This window comes from Salmo salar, chromosome 01 (assembly GCF_965601325.2).
Source record: "Salmo salar chromosome 01, fSalSal1, whole genome shotgun sequence".
Classification (NCBI taxonomy): Eukaryota; Metazoa; Chordata; class Actinopteri; order Salmoniformes; family Salmonidae; genus Salmo; species Salmo salar.
In genome coordinates, this window is record NC_138291.1 from 80,226,603 (window position 1) to 80,241,986 (window position 15,384).

Sequence of the window (15,384 nt, forward strand, 5' to 3'; positions counted from 1 at the left end):
AGAACACAGAAAACAAACACTATACAGGATTTTTAGTAACCTTGTAAGGCGCAAGTAGGTTAGGGACATTTCTTTTGCTGTTTCAATTCCAATCCCTCAGTTTCAATGTTGGAATTGAAGACCATTAGGGAGAAGGTTGACTTTTTCCTGTGCATTGTGAATCGTGGAACAGCACAATGCCATTACATTGTACTTGTTGAACCTGGTGAAGTGCAGTAGTAACATGACAGGTAATCTCTTGTCTGTGCAATCAGTTCTCATCATAATTTATTATTTATGCAGATATACAGTATTTTATAACAACATAACAAGTGTCACCAAATGCCTCAATATGGCTAGCTGAAACATTTCTGAGGTTGCGTAATATCCCCGCTATAGACGGTGGAAGAAGGCGTTATGAAGAATAATACGTGGGAAAGGAGAAAACAACACTGTGTGAAGTTCTGATTCAAATAAAATATCCTTAACTCTAAAAACGGCAACATATTTCGACCCCTAACAGCGCCAACAGGGGTCATTTTTACCCCAAATTGGAAATTATGGCAAAAAGACACTTTCTGTCAAACAGTAATGCTTTTTATTGTTTTGTAACACAAATAAATGGTTTACGGTCCCAAAAATAATCATATGAGACTGACTGGCTGAAGTCTGTTTTATGTAGCAAACTTTAAAATTGTGTTTTTTTACATTGGATAAAAGTGAAGACTCAGAGCTAAAAAATTGTATATCATACCATACATCTGAAGAACAATAGGAAAGTAATTCTGCCTTGAAAGTTAATAAACTTGTAACCCCACTTTTAAGAAAACGGCCCTTGAATGTTTTGGTACACCTACTGGAGAGCTCTTCTGCATCTTTCCCACCCTCTTAACCTGCCTTTGCCCCACCCATCTCTTTCAGGATTCACATGTGATGCCATGTACTAAACAATCCAAGATTTCAAGACGAAACGCTGAATTATACTACGTCTATTGACCGTTGTTGCAGTGACATCATTAAACATTCTATTATTGTCCGAAATCGAACTTGTCATTGTCGTTATAAAAAGTATGTACACAAAAACTACAGGCATAACATCAGCAGCCTGGTGGTCCAAATTAGCATAACTGGTGTATTTTAACACCTATAACCCCACCTGTTTAAAAATGTATTTAGTATATGTCAATCTAGCAAACCAGGCAACTAAAAGCAACTTTCAAAACAATGTTTTGGTTTGTTTCTAGCTTGTCAGCTTGTCAGCTAGCTAAAGTTAAGTTATAAAAAATTAAATAAAAGCAGGGCATTCTACAGGGTGAATTTTAGAACTTGGACACTGTCTCGTTGGCCTAACGTTATATCCTAATTTGAGTTTGGTGCAGGTCATGTTGTTCTTCACATTACTGTCCCTGGTAAACACATACTATATCAAATAAAATCAATGTTTATTTGCCACATGCACAGGATACAGAAGGTGTAAACGGTACAGGGAAATGGTTACTTGCATAGTCACGTTTTCTGTTTAGACATGTAGCTACAGTAGCTAGCTAAACAATGAACCATACTCCCAACTCATACTCCCAACTCTCAAAGCACTTCATGAGTGCTACAGGGTGGTAGTTATTTAGTTCAGTTACCTTTGCTTTCTTGGGACAGGAACAATGGTGGCCATCTTGAAGCATGTGGGGATAGGGAGAAATTGAATATGTCCGTAAACACACCAGCCAGCTGGTCTGCGAATGCTCTGAGGACGCGGCCAGCGTTGCCGTCTGGGCCGGCAGCCTTATGAGGGTTAACATATTTGAACGTCTTACTCACGTAGGCCACAGAGAAGGAGAGCCCACAGTCCTTGGTAGCAGGCCACGTCAGTGGCACTGTATTATCCTCAAAGCGGGCAAAGAAGGTGTTTAGTTTGTCTGGAAGCAAGACATCGGTGTCCGTGACGTGGCTGGTTTTCTTTTTGTAGTCCGTGATTGCCTGTAGACCCTGCCACATACGTCTCGTGTCTGTGCCGTTGAACTGCGACTCCACTTTGTCCCTATACCAACATTTCAATTGTTTGATTGCCTTGTGGAGGGAGTAACTACAATGTTTGTATTCAGCCATATTCCCCAGTCATTTTTCCATGGTTAAATGCAGTGGTTTGCACTTTCAGTTTTGCGCGAATGCCGCCATCTATCCACGGTTTCTGGTTAGGGTAGGTTTTAATAGTCACAATGGGTACAACATCTTCAGTGCATTTCCTTATAAACTCACTCACCAAATCAGCGTATAAATGGATATTATTCTCTGAGGCTGCCAGGAAAATTTCCCAGTCCGCGTGATCAAAACAATATTGAAGCGTGGATTCCGATTGGTCAGACCAGCGATGAATAGCTCTCGTCACGGGTACATCCTGTTTGAGTTTCTGCCTATAGGACGGGAGCAACAAAATGGAGTCGTGGTCAAATTTGCCGAAGGGAGGGCGGGGGAGGGCCTTGTATGCATCATGGAAGTTAGAGTAGCAGTGATCCAGTGTATTGCCCGCACGAGTGCTACAATCAGTATGCTGATTTAGGTAGCCTTGTTCTCAAATTTGCTTAGTTAAAATCCCCAACTACAATAAATGCAGCCTCAGGATATATGGTTTCCAGTTTGCATAGAGTCCAGTGAAGTTCCTTGAGGGCCGTCGTGGTATCGGCTTAAGGGGGGATATACACGGCTGTGACAATAACGGACGAGAATTCTCTTGGGAGAGAATATGGTTGGCATTTGATGGAAAGCAACCCTTGCCCTAATTTTGTCTACCTTGTTATCTAGAGACTGCACATTGGCGAGTAATATACTCGGAGGCGGTGTGTGGTGTGCACGCCTCCGATGTCTGACCAGGAGGATACTCCGTCTACCTCTTCTGCGGCGACGTTGTTTTTGGATCCTCTTCGGGAAATTCCTGGTCGTAATGTTGGTAAGTTGACATCGCTCTGATATCCAATAGTACTTCTGTACGTAATAACACTTAAGATTTTCTGGGCTGACAATGTAAGAAATAATACATAAAAAACGAAATACCGCATAGTTTCTTAAGGACTAGAATCGAGGCAACCCTCTCTGTCGGCGCCACCTTGATATCTTTCAAAAAAGCTGCATTAGAAAGGGTTACCTACACATACTGACCAGCTCATATTATAGACGGAAGTGTGCTACATGGCAGACCAATCCGAACTCGTATCTCGGCATGTCCAGCCCATCCATGATCTCATCCAATCATGGCTAGCGGGAAGGTTCCAGTCTTTTCCCATGGCTAAACCAACTTGGGGCGTAATTTAACAATTGTATTTGTATTTGTATTTACATATGGCATACAAGTTTATTATGAAGATAGATAAAGGTTCACATATTCCAGAAGGCATTTCTGCCCCAAAACGCATTTTTTTTAAAATGTTTTAAGTTCAAATGCCTCTGCTGTGAAGTAGTGACACGTAACATACGCCTAGTTTCCTGAAACGAGTCACACTAGTTAAAAGTTTCAACACACCTACTATTTTCTACATTATAGAATAATAGTGAACACATCAAAACTATGAAATAACACATATGGAATCATTTAGTGACGAAAAAAGTGTTAAACAAATCAAAATATATTTGACATTCTTCAAAGTAGCCACCCTTTGCCTTGATGACAGCTTTGCACATGCTTGGTATTCTCTAAACCAGCTTCACCTGGAATGCTTTTCCAACAGTCTTGAAGCATTTCCCACATATGCTGAGCACTTGTTGGCTGCTTTTCCTTTACTCTGCGGTCCAACTCATCCCTAACCATCTCAATTGGGTTGTGGTTGGGTGATTGTGGAGGCCAGTTCATCTGATGCAGCACTCCATCACTCTTCTTCTTGGTCAAATAGCCCTTACATAGCCTGGAGGTGTGTTGGGTTAAATGATATTCCCACTAAGCACAAACCAGATGGGATGGCGTATCACTGCAGAATGCTGGGGTAGCCATGCTGGTTAAGTGTGCCTTGAATTCTAAATAAATCACTGACAGTGTCACCAGCAAAGGACCCCCACTCCATCAGACCTCCTCCTCCATGCTTCACGGTGGGAACCACACATGCGGAGATCATTCGTTCACCTACTCTGCATCTCACAAAGACACAGCGGTTGGAACCAAAATCTCCAATTTGGACTCATCAGACCAAAGGACAGATTTCCACTGGTTTAACGTCCATTGCACGGTTTCTTGTCCCAAGCAAGTCTCTTTGTATTATGGGTGTCCTTTAGTAGTGGTTTCTTTGCAGAAATTAGACCATGAAGGCCTGATTCACGCAGTCTCCTCTGTAGAGAAGATGTTTAGATGTGTCTGTTACTTAAACTCTGTGAAGCATTTATTTTGGCTGCAATTTCTGAGGCTGGTAACTCCAATGAATTTATCCTCTGCAGCAGAGGTAACTCTGGGTCTTCCATTCCTGTGGTGGTCCTCATGAGAGCCAGTTTCATCATAGCGCTTAATGGTTTTTGCGACTGCGCTTGCGACTGCACAAATTTTCAAGATTGACTGACCTTCATGTCTTAAAGTAATGATGGACTGTCGTTTCTCTTTGCTTATTTGAGCTGTTCTTGCCATAATTTAGACTTGGTCTTTTACCAAATAGGGCTATCATCTGTATACCAACCCTACCTTGTCACAACACAACTGATTGGCTCAAACGCATTAAGAAGGAAAGAAATTCCACAATTGAACTTTTAAGAAGGCACACCTGTTAATTGAAATGCATTCCAGTTGACTACCTCATGAAGCTGGTTGAGAGAATGCCAAGAGTGTGCAAAGCTGTCCTTTAGACAAAGGATGGCAACTTTTTTATATTTTTTGACTTTTTTGATCACTACATGATTCCGTGTGTGTTATTTCATAGTTTTGATGTCTTCAATTTTATTCTACAATGTAGAAAATAGTAAAATAAAGAAAAACCCTTGAATGAGTAGTTGTGTCCAAACTTTTTACTGGTACTGTATATATAAACGCTGTATATATAAAAAAGTGCACATTTATAGTCACATTTTATCTATTTCTGTGATACTCAGAAGCGGAGAAATTGGCGATTAAACTAATCTGACATGCTGGTACGACCTAAGATGGTCACAAATTTGGACGATATTGGCGATATGGTCGCAGGTGCCATTAGACTTTTAGCTCTAACTTTGGAACCCTGTGGACTATCAATTCAGTTCCAATTGCATCTGAAAGACGATACTCTCTACTTGGTCAAAAATACATTGACTGGAAGCTAAATAAGTAGTTGAACTTTTGTGTAATTTTTTAGTTGTAGTGGCTGCTATGCCCCCAGAGGCAAATCTTGGATGGCTCCATATCTATATACAACATCTAAGATGGTGTAGCAGTCAGGCGTCTTTTGTCTTCGTCTTGTCTTGTCCCATGTATATATCTTTATATATATCTTTTTATATCTTTATATCTATATCTTTTCTTCGCATATATTTTTTAAATATTTTTCTTAACCCCAACTTCAACATACTCTCCTGCAACCCGCCTCACCCAATGTGGTATGGATCTGCTATTTTCTTTACTTTAGAACCGGAACCCCAAACAGAAGCTAGCCAGCTAACTAGCTACTAGCTAGTAATTAGCTAGCCACTGCTAGAGGTCATCAGCTAACCTTTAGCCAGGACAACTCCTGCCAGTCTGTACAGCGTGTTTTAATCCAGAGTTTTTCAGGTTCAGAGCTTAATCCAAAGATTCATTTTTCTCCATATCACCGGATTCCTACCGCAAACTCTGAACCTCTTCACCTGGATCATTGCAGCTAGCTAGCTGCTATCCGATTGGCTTCTCCTGGCTAACGTCTCTGTCTCGAAGCAATCACCAATTAGCCTGGAGCTAGCCTATGCTAGGCCCATCTCCCGGCTAGCTGAAGAGGTCCATCAGCCACTCCTTGGGCTACAATACCTATTTTGCCAATTGGCCTGGACCCCTTTTACTGCCGATACAGAGCCCCGCCGATCCATCACGACTGGACTACCGACGTAATCCGCCCAAGGGTTTTTTCAACAGGCTCCTTCGTCGTGACGTCCCCTGAATGCCCATCTGCTAGCCTGTTAGCCGCGGCCTGCTAGCTGTCTAGAGCATACCGGACTGTTAGCAGAAGTGGTCCATCAGTCAATTTCTTGGGCTACTATACCTATTTTGCCAATTGGCCTGGACCCTTTTACTACACGGACCCCCGCTGATCCATCACGACTGGTCTGCCAACATAACCGCACAAGGGGGCTACAACAACAGACTTCTTCTGTCGCGACGTCCCTCTAAGGCCCTTCTGCTAGCCTGCTAGCCCCGGCCCGCTAGCTGTCTGAATCGCCATGTCTCCAGCCCGTCCAGCTACTCATTGGACCCTATGATCACTCGGCAACGCATGCCTCTCCCTAATGTCAATATGCCTTGTCCATTGCTGTTTTGGTTAGTGATTATTGTCTTATTTCACTGTAGAGCCTCCAGCCCTGCTCAATATGCCACAGCTAACTCTCTTGTCCCACCTCCCACACATGCGTTGACGTCACCTGGTTTAATTGATGTCTCTAGAGACAAAACTTCTCTCATTGTCACTCAATGCCTAGGTTTACCTCAACTGTATTCACATCCTACCATACCTTTGTCTGTACATTATGCATTGAATCTATTCTACCGTGACCAGAAACCTGCTCCTTTTACTCTCTGTTCCGAACGTACTAGAAGACCAGTTCTTATAGCCCTTAGCCGTATCCTTATCCTAAACCTCCTCTGCTCCTCTGGTGATGTAGAGGTTAATCCCTGCAGTGCCTTGCTCCTCTCCCATTCCCCAGGCCCTCTCATTTGTTGACTTCTTTAACCGTTAAAGCCTTGGTTTCATGCATGTTAACATTAGAAGCCTCCTCCCTAAGTTTGTTTTATTTACTGTTTTAGCACACTCTGCCAACCCGGATGTCCTAGCTGTGTCTGAATCCTGGTCTAGGAAGGCCACCAAAAACCCTGACATTTCCCTCCCTAACTATAACATTTTCCGACAAGATTGGGCACAGACCTGGATTGTAAAACAGAACTCTGTAGGCTATCTCTGCAGTAGATTGCAACTCTGCCCCCTTTGGCAGTTCTAACTATTTGAGCTTCTACTTTTAAAAATCCAACTTTTTGAGAAACAAGTCTCTCACCGTTGCCGCTTGCTATAGACCACCTTCTGCCTCCAGCTGTGCCCTGGACACCATATGTTGGCAAAGTGGGTGGGGTTATATCCTGCCTGTTTGGCCCTGTCTGGGGGGTTTCATCGGATGGGGCCACAGTGTCTCCTGATCCCTCCTGTCTCAGCCTCCAGTATTTATGCTGCAGTAGTTTATGTGTCGGGGGGCTAGGGTCAGTCTGTTACATCTGGAGTATTTCTCTTGTCTTATCCGGTGTCCTGTGTGAATTTAAATATGCTCTCTCTAATTCTCTCTTTCTCTCTTTCTTTCTTTCTCTCGGAGGACCTGAGCCCTAGGACCATGCCTCAGGACTACCTGGCATGATGACTCCTTGCTGTCCCCAGTCCACCTGGCCGTGCTGCTGTTTCAACAGTTTCAACTGTTCTGCCTACGGCTATGGAACCCTGACCTGTTCACCGGACGTGCTTGTTGCACCCTCGACAACTACTATGATTATTATTATTTGACCATGCTGGTTATTTATGAACATTTTAACATCTTGACCATGTTCTGTTATAATATCCACCCGGCACAGCCAGAAGAGGACTGGCCACCCCTCATAGCCTGGTTCCTCTCTAGGTTTCTTCCTAGGTTTTTGGCCTTTCTAGGGAGTTTTTCCTAGGGAGTTTTTCCTAGCCACCGTGCTTCTTTCACATGCATTGCTTGCTGTTTGGGGTTTTAGGCTGGGTTTCTGTACAGCACTTTGAGATATCAGCTGATGTACGAAGGGCTGTATAAATACATTTGATTTTGATTTGATTTGATATGTGAATTGATTGCCCCCCATCTATCTTCAGAGCTCGTGCTGTTAGGTGACCTAAACTGGGACATGCTTAACACACCGGCCATCCTACAATCTAAGCTTGATGCCCTCAATCTCACACAAATTATCAATAAACCTACGAGGTACAACCCCTAATCCGTAAACACAGGCACCCTCATAGATATCATCCTGACCAACCTGCCCTCCAAATACACCTCTGCTGTCTTCAACCAGGATCTCAGCGATCACTGCCTCATAGCTTGCGTCCGTAATGGGTCTGTGGTCAAATGACTACCCCTCATCACTGTCACACGCTCCCTAAAACACTTCAGCGAGCAGGCCTTTCTAATTGTCCTATCCCCGGGTATCCTGGAAGGATATTGACCTCATTCTGTCAGTAGAAGGTGCCTGGTTATTCTTTAAAAGTGCTTTCCTCACAATCTTAAATAAGCATGCCCCATTCAGGAAATGTTGAACCAGAAACAGATATAGCCCTTGGTTCACTCCAGACCTGACTTCCCTTGACAGCACAAAAACATCCTGTGGCGTATGGCATTAGCATCAAATAGCCCCCGCGATATGCAACTTTTCAGGGAAGTTAGGAACCAATATACACAGGCAGTTAGGAAAGCAAAGGCTAGCTTTTTCAAACAGAAATTTGCATCCTGCAGCACAAACTCCAAAAATGATGGGACACTGTAAAGTCCATAGAGATTAAGAGCACCTCCACCCAGCTTCCCACTGCACTTAGGCTAGGAAACACTGTCACCCCCGATAAATCTATGATGATCAAGATTTTCAATAAGCATTTTTCTACGGCTGGCCATGCTTTCCACCTGGCTACCCCTACCCTGGTCAACAGCCCTGCACCCCTTCAGCAACATGCCCAAGCCTCCCCCATTTCTCCTTCACTCAAATCCAAACAGCTGATGTTCTGAAAGAGCTGCAAAATCTGGACCCCTACAAATCAGCAGGGCTAGACAATCTGGACCCTCTCTTTCTAAAATTATCAGCCCAAATTGTTGCAACCCCTAATACTAGCCTGTTCAACCTCTCTTTCGTATCATCTGAGATCCCCAAAGATTGGAAAGCTGCCGCGGTCTTCCCCCTCTTCAAAGGGGGAGAGACTCTTGACCCAAACTGCTACAGACCAATATCTATACTACCCTGCCTTTCTAACGTCTTCGAAAGCCAAGTTAACAAACAGATCACTGACTATTTCGAATCCCACCGTACCTTCTCCACTATGCAATCTGGTTTCCGAGCTGGTCATGGGTGCACCTCAGTCATGCTCAAGGTCCTAAACGATATCATAACCGCCATCGATAAGAGACAATACTGTGCAGCTGTATTCATCGACCTGGCCAAGGCTTTCGACTTGGTCAATCACCACATTCTTATCGGCTGACTCAACAGCCTTTGTTTCTCAAATTACTGCCTCGCCTGTTTCACCAACTACTTCTCAGACAGAGTTCAGTGTGTCAAATCAGAGGGCCTGTTGTCCGGACCTCTGGCAGTCTCTATGGGGATGCCACAGGGTTCAATTCTCGGGCCGACTCTTTTCTCTGTATACATCAACGATGTCACTCTGCTGCTGGTGATTCTCTGATCCACCTCTACACAGACATCACCCTTCTGTATACTTCTGGCCATTCTTTGGACACTGTGTTAACTAACCTCCAGATGAGCTTCAATGCCATTCAACTCTCCTTCTGTGGCCTCCAACTGCTCTTAAATGCAAGTAAAACTAAATGCATGCTCTTCAACCGATCGCTGCCCGCACCTGCCCGCCCGTCCAGCCTTACTTCTCTGGACGGTTCTGACTTAGAATATGTGGACAACTACAAATACCTAGGTGTCTGGTTTGACTGTAAACTCTCCTTCCAGACTCACATTAAAAACCTCTTTGGGCTAGGGGGCAGTATTCGGAAGTTTGGATGACTGACGTGCCCAAAGTAAACTGCCTGTTACTCAGGCCCAGAAATTAGGATATGCATAACATTGGATAGAACACACTCTGAAGTTTCTAAAACTGTTAAAATAATGTCTGTGAGTATAACAGAACTGATATGGCAGGCGAAAACCTGAGGAAAATTCATCTGGAAAATGTGTTTTTTAAGCTCCCAGGCCATTCCTATGTTAGCCTATTGAATTTCCAACCAAAAAGCTCCCAGATTGCAGTACCTATGGCTTCCACTGGATGTCAACAGTCTTGAAAAAAGGTTTCAGGCTTGTTTTTTGAAAAATGAACAAGTAGTTGTAGCTTTTCTAAGATGTCCCTCGTTAGAACTCTGGTCTTGTGGCTTGCGTGAATGAGGTCGCACACTTCGTTATTTATCTCCGGTATTGAACATACTACATTCCGTCTTAAATTGTATCATTTATTTACATATTAGGGTACCTGAGGATTGATTAGAAACATTGTTTGACTTGTTTGGACGAAGTTTACTGGTGTCTTTTGGGATTCCTTTGTCTGCATGTTGAAGTAGTGGGACGTGTGGATTACTGAATCAAACGCACCAACTAAACTGACTTTTTTGGGATATAAAGAGGGGCTTTATCGAACAAAACGACCATTTGTTGTGTAACTGGGACACTTGGGATTGCAAACAGAGGAAGATCTTCAAAGGTAATTGATTTATTTTATCGCTATTTCAGATTTTTGTGATGCCTCTGCTGATTTGAAAAATGTTTTTAATGCTGGTGTATGCGGGGCACTGTCCTCAGACAATCAAATGCTATGCTTTCGCCGTAAAGCCTATTGTAAATCGGACAAAGCGGTTCGATTACCAAGATTCTAAGCTAAAGAATGATGTATGACACTTTCATGAATGATTAATATTACTATTTTTGTATTTTGAATTTCACGGTCTGCAATTTCACCGGATGTTGTCGTTGTAGAACGCTAGCAGGACACCTAGCCCAAAGAGGTTTTTAAGCATCTCCAATACAAAATTAAATCTAGAATCGGCTTCCTATTTTGCAACAAAGCATCCTTCACTCATGCTGCCAAACATACCCTTGTAAAACTGACTATCCTGCCGATCCTTGACTTTGGCGATGTCATTTACAAAATAGCCTCCAACACTCTACTCAGCAAATTGGATGCAGTCTATCACAGTGCCATCCGTTTTGTCACCAAAGCCCCATATACTACCCACCACTGCGACCTGTATGCTCTCGTTGGCTGGCCTTCGCTTCATATTTGTTGCCAAACCCACTGGCTCCAGGTCATCTATAAGTCTTTGCTAGGTAAAGCCCCGCCTTATCTCAGCTCACTGGTCACCATAGCAGCACCCACCCATAGCACGCGCTCCAGCAGGTATATTTCACTGGTCACCCCCAAAGCCAATTCCTCCTTTGGCCGCCTTTCCTTCCAGTTCTCTGCTGCAAATGACTGGAACGATTTGCAAAAATCACTGAAGCTGGAGACCCATATCTCCCTCACTAACTTTAAGCACCAGCTGTCGGAGCAGCTCACAGATCACTGCACCTGTACATAGCCCATCTGTAAATAGCCCATCCAACTACCTCATCCCATACTGTTATTTATTTTTTTGCTCCTTTGCACCCCAGCATCTCTACTTGCTCATTCATCTTCTGCACATCTATCACTCCAGTGTTTAATTGCTAAATTGTAATTATTTCACCACTATGGCCTATTTATTGCCTTACCTTCCTTATCTTACCTCATTTGCACACACTGTATATATACTTTTTTCTCTATTGTGTTATTGACAGTATGTTTGTTTATTCCGTGTGTAACTGTGTTTTGTTGTTTGTGTCACACTGCTTTGCTTTATCTTGGCCAGGTCGCAGTTGTAAATGAGAACTTGTTCTCAACTAGCCTACCTGGTTAAATAAAGGTGGAAAAATAAATAAATAAATAAATAAATAAAATAAATATAATAAATAAAGAAAGAAATATGGTTATGTACATCTACCTCTGTGCCAAATGTGGTGCTTTTATCACAGAGTCTACTATTGAGTCTACATTTTCAGCTTAGCTACGCACTAGTATACAACATATTTATTAATTCCTCCATATTAACACAGGAATCATAGTAAATTGGGTTTTCTTGTCAGTAACTAGTTGCTTGACAAAGTCCCAAAATTACTGAGGGATAAATAAAGGTAAAAAAAGTATTACATTTTTGACCACTTGGGTTCAAAATGTACCCCTGTTGGCGCTTTTAGGGTTAACACTGGTTTTTCAGTGATCTAATGAATACATGTAAATGAATTGCCACAAAACAACAGCCATTGTACATTATGTTGGGTAATTCCCACTTCTGTTTCCCTTCGGTAAACTACAGGATTTTTTTTATATTTTTCTTTGCCTCATAGTTTATTTTCAAAGTGTCAGCTTGCACTCTGTCCACAAGGCTGGTGAAATTGTATCTAATAACAATGTTTTGCAGTTTACTTTAGTCATCGTTCCACATATGGTTCTCCATATTTGTCTTCTGTGGGTGGGCTGGAACTTCCATTATAGCTCAATCAGTGTCTCTTGAAAAGCACGTACATCTGGGTCAGATTTTTACATGTTGTTTGGTATGACAAGGCAAGACACACAAGGAATGTCTCCTAATACGTCTATATGTATGTGTGCTTGTGTGCACATTTGTTTCCTGAACTATAAAAATGGGGTGGTGTTGCAAAAAACTGCAAGTGACCTGAAATGTCTTCTGCAATCATTATAAAAGGAAGCACCTGTGCCTTGGCAATGTTTGCCCTGTGACTTTGACTTTCATCTTCAGCCATCATTTCATGAAAAGCAAGCGGTTTCCCAAGGTAAACTTGTGTCTTGTTGTAAATTTAGGACAAATTCAAGGTTCCCCTCTATCGCTACAAACATAAATTGAGGATTACATCGACCCTATGTGAATTTCCTTCTTTCATGTCAATCAGCCTATACTGTTTAAAGATCAGTGGATAACATCTTGCTATCAATCTTAAACAACAGTATGCCAGTCATTTATTCTTGAGACTTGCTTACCAAATCATGCCATATTTCTCCATTTTATATTTTCCTGTCACATTTTATGTTTACTTTTTTTGTAATGATAGGAGATTTCGCGATTTACTTTCAGTTATGGAATGCTGTGTTTTGTTATGGTTTTCATCAAAATAAAAATAAACTATTGTTGAGACTAATACAGGAAGCATGCCATGAAAATGTATGTACAATGCTGTAAAGGTGTTAAAGACTGCTGTTTCATTTAAAGTGTGACTGGTTTAATAAAATAACTTTCTTAAACAAATACATTCTCGTAAACCTGCCGCTCAAATGAAAGTCCGACATTGAGGCTTTTAAAAAAATGCTTCGAAATATAAAAATGCTACTCTCAATCTATAATGTTATCAGAGGCAGGGTGGTCAGTGCATGTCTCAAGTCAAACGGGCTAGCTTCTGGATCCTGTCACTTGTTCCTGTATTCCAACATGAATAAAGTCAGAGCTTCTGACCACATCATGGGCACTTGGGAAGAGAATGCGTGCTTTCTTCTTACTGTACAAGGCTATAGGGCTGCTACTGTACCTCACAATCATGGTCATAAGCCTGCAGTCAAGAGGGCTTTTAAACAGTATGCACGTTCTCCAATACTACTCCAGGACACAACAACATGACCATTAGCTATCTGTTTTGCAGTGGAGAATACCTAGAAAGAAAAAGATAGTAAGGGGAAGAAAAGGCTTAATCTGCTATACAGTATATTAACCATCTTCTTCTGAAATGGTTTAAAACGAGGTCAGACATCACAACCCTGTATCAATCAAACTGATTTATCATCAAGACTCAAAAGCTGAAGTCTGATCTCCTTCCAGAGTCCATCAGAAGACAAACACACCTGGCTTTAGGACCCAAGTGAAATAAAAAAAACACTATTGCAATGACGGTAGGCCGTCATTGTAAATAAGAATTTGTTCTTAACTGACTTGCCTAGTTAAATAAAAGTCAAATAAAACAAATTAAAATATTGCCTGTCAGTGGTCATACATCCAGAAGTAACATCCTTGACAACAGAAACCTGATGACCAACAGTATCCCAAAATGATGTGTATTGAAACAGAATTTGTTGTTTCAGTCTTTGGATAAAATAAGAAAATATAATTTCCTTAGTCAATCTTCATCACTGTCGTGCTAGCCAAGACAAATATTTCATCAAAATGTGTCGAGTTGTGTAAGACAGATAGGTGGAGTAAAATGAATTTACCATGCTAGGGGATGCTCGCAGGAGTTCTAGCTTCTGTCTGTTGTTCTAGGCACAAGGAATAATACTGTTGCATTGGATACAAAATACGTTGTGCATTGGGGTCCTCATCAATCAGACCATTTTCTTGTGAAGTTCTGAAGGTCAGTAAAATGCATTAAACTTCACCAGAAGAGATGAGTTATGCTCTCTACTGTCTTTTCATCCTCTCACAACACCCGAGGAAGATATGTTTGCTTTGGAAAAAGAGATTCAAGTCACTTAGAAAGTAAATAGAGATATCAACAGCTGCCATTTAACTCTATTCATTTTTGTTCAGCTTCTTGTCAAGAATGCTATGAAATATAATTTCTTCCATCAAAGAGATGGGACAGTTTGAGAGATCATCATTTATAACCCAAGTGGACCCTCTACTGTACAATTAACCAATCTGCACAATACATCCTAAACTGCATTAAAACATCTGCCCAGTTACATCAATGTCAAACCTGTTGTTACCTACAGTAGTGTTCTATTTAATAGCCAGCCAGCAGTCTTCTCAGGAATCAAATCGACCATGATGTAGAACTCTTACAGCCAATCCATAATGTTTAAGCAAAAAATGCACTTTTCATCGTAATTCTGATTCCAAGCTTTAATGATGCAACGCACGGTAAGCTATTCTGCATGCCCACCTGCTGAACAGTACTTTAACAATCAACATTTTGCTCCTGTGTACATAGAGCTGTCATAGAGGCCATGTCAAGCGGTCGAGGGGCCTCGAAGCCAACTACGGCTTAGCGGAATGAGCATCCAAATCTGTTGAGAAATTACTTTGTAAAGTTGAATGTCCTACGTGACCCTCTTAGCCCTGCACTTGATGGTCATTTGGGGACAGTGGCCCCAATGCACAGGTCAGTGACTTTTGTAACCAAAAACCAAGGGGTGCTAGACAATGTGACTACTGCAAAGTAATCTTTAACACACATGCTGTCTCTGAGGGAAGCTGTGGAAAGTTGGCCCCGGCCAGTCGACCTTCCTGAAGGAACTGTATAAGGTAACCCGCTGTTTTTATAAAGGCTTTTACGTTTGCAAAAAATAATATTTCCCTGAGGTCATTTTTTTCTCTCTTTTACACACAGTTGAGTTGCGGGGAAGGGTAGAATGTGAAATAGTTAAGAACCATTCTGTTTTTTTAATGCATTCTCAAGTGTTCTGACAAATGTATCACAGATCTATTTATTTTTAT

At 41.9% G+C, this 15,384-nt stretch overlaps 1 protein-coding gene across 7 annotated transcripts in view; it reads left to right on the forward strand.

Moving 5' to 3' along the window:
• Nucleotides 1-14,933: 14,933 nt before the first annotated feature.
• LOC106613523 (3-hydroxy-3-methylglutaryl-CoA lyase, cytoplasmic) overlaps nucleotides 14,934-15,384 on the forward strand; it is a 28,087-nt gene continuing 27,636 nt past the window's right edge. For 3 of the 7 annotated variants that reach the window (XM_045722982.2, XM_045722985.2, XM_045722997.2), the window contains exon 1: nucleotides 14,945-15,192. The gene's annotated coding sequence lies outside the window, so the exon portion shown is untranslated. Of the gene's footprint in view, nucleotides 15,193-15,384 lie in introns of all 7 variants that reach the window. The other 4 variants (XM_045723005.2, XM_045723016.2, XM_014215873.3 and 1 more) reach the window with 3 other exon arrangements.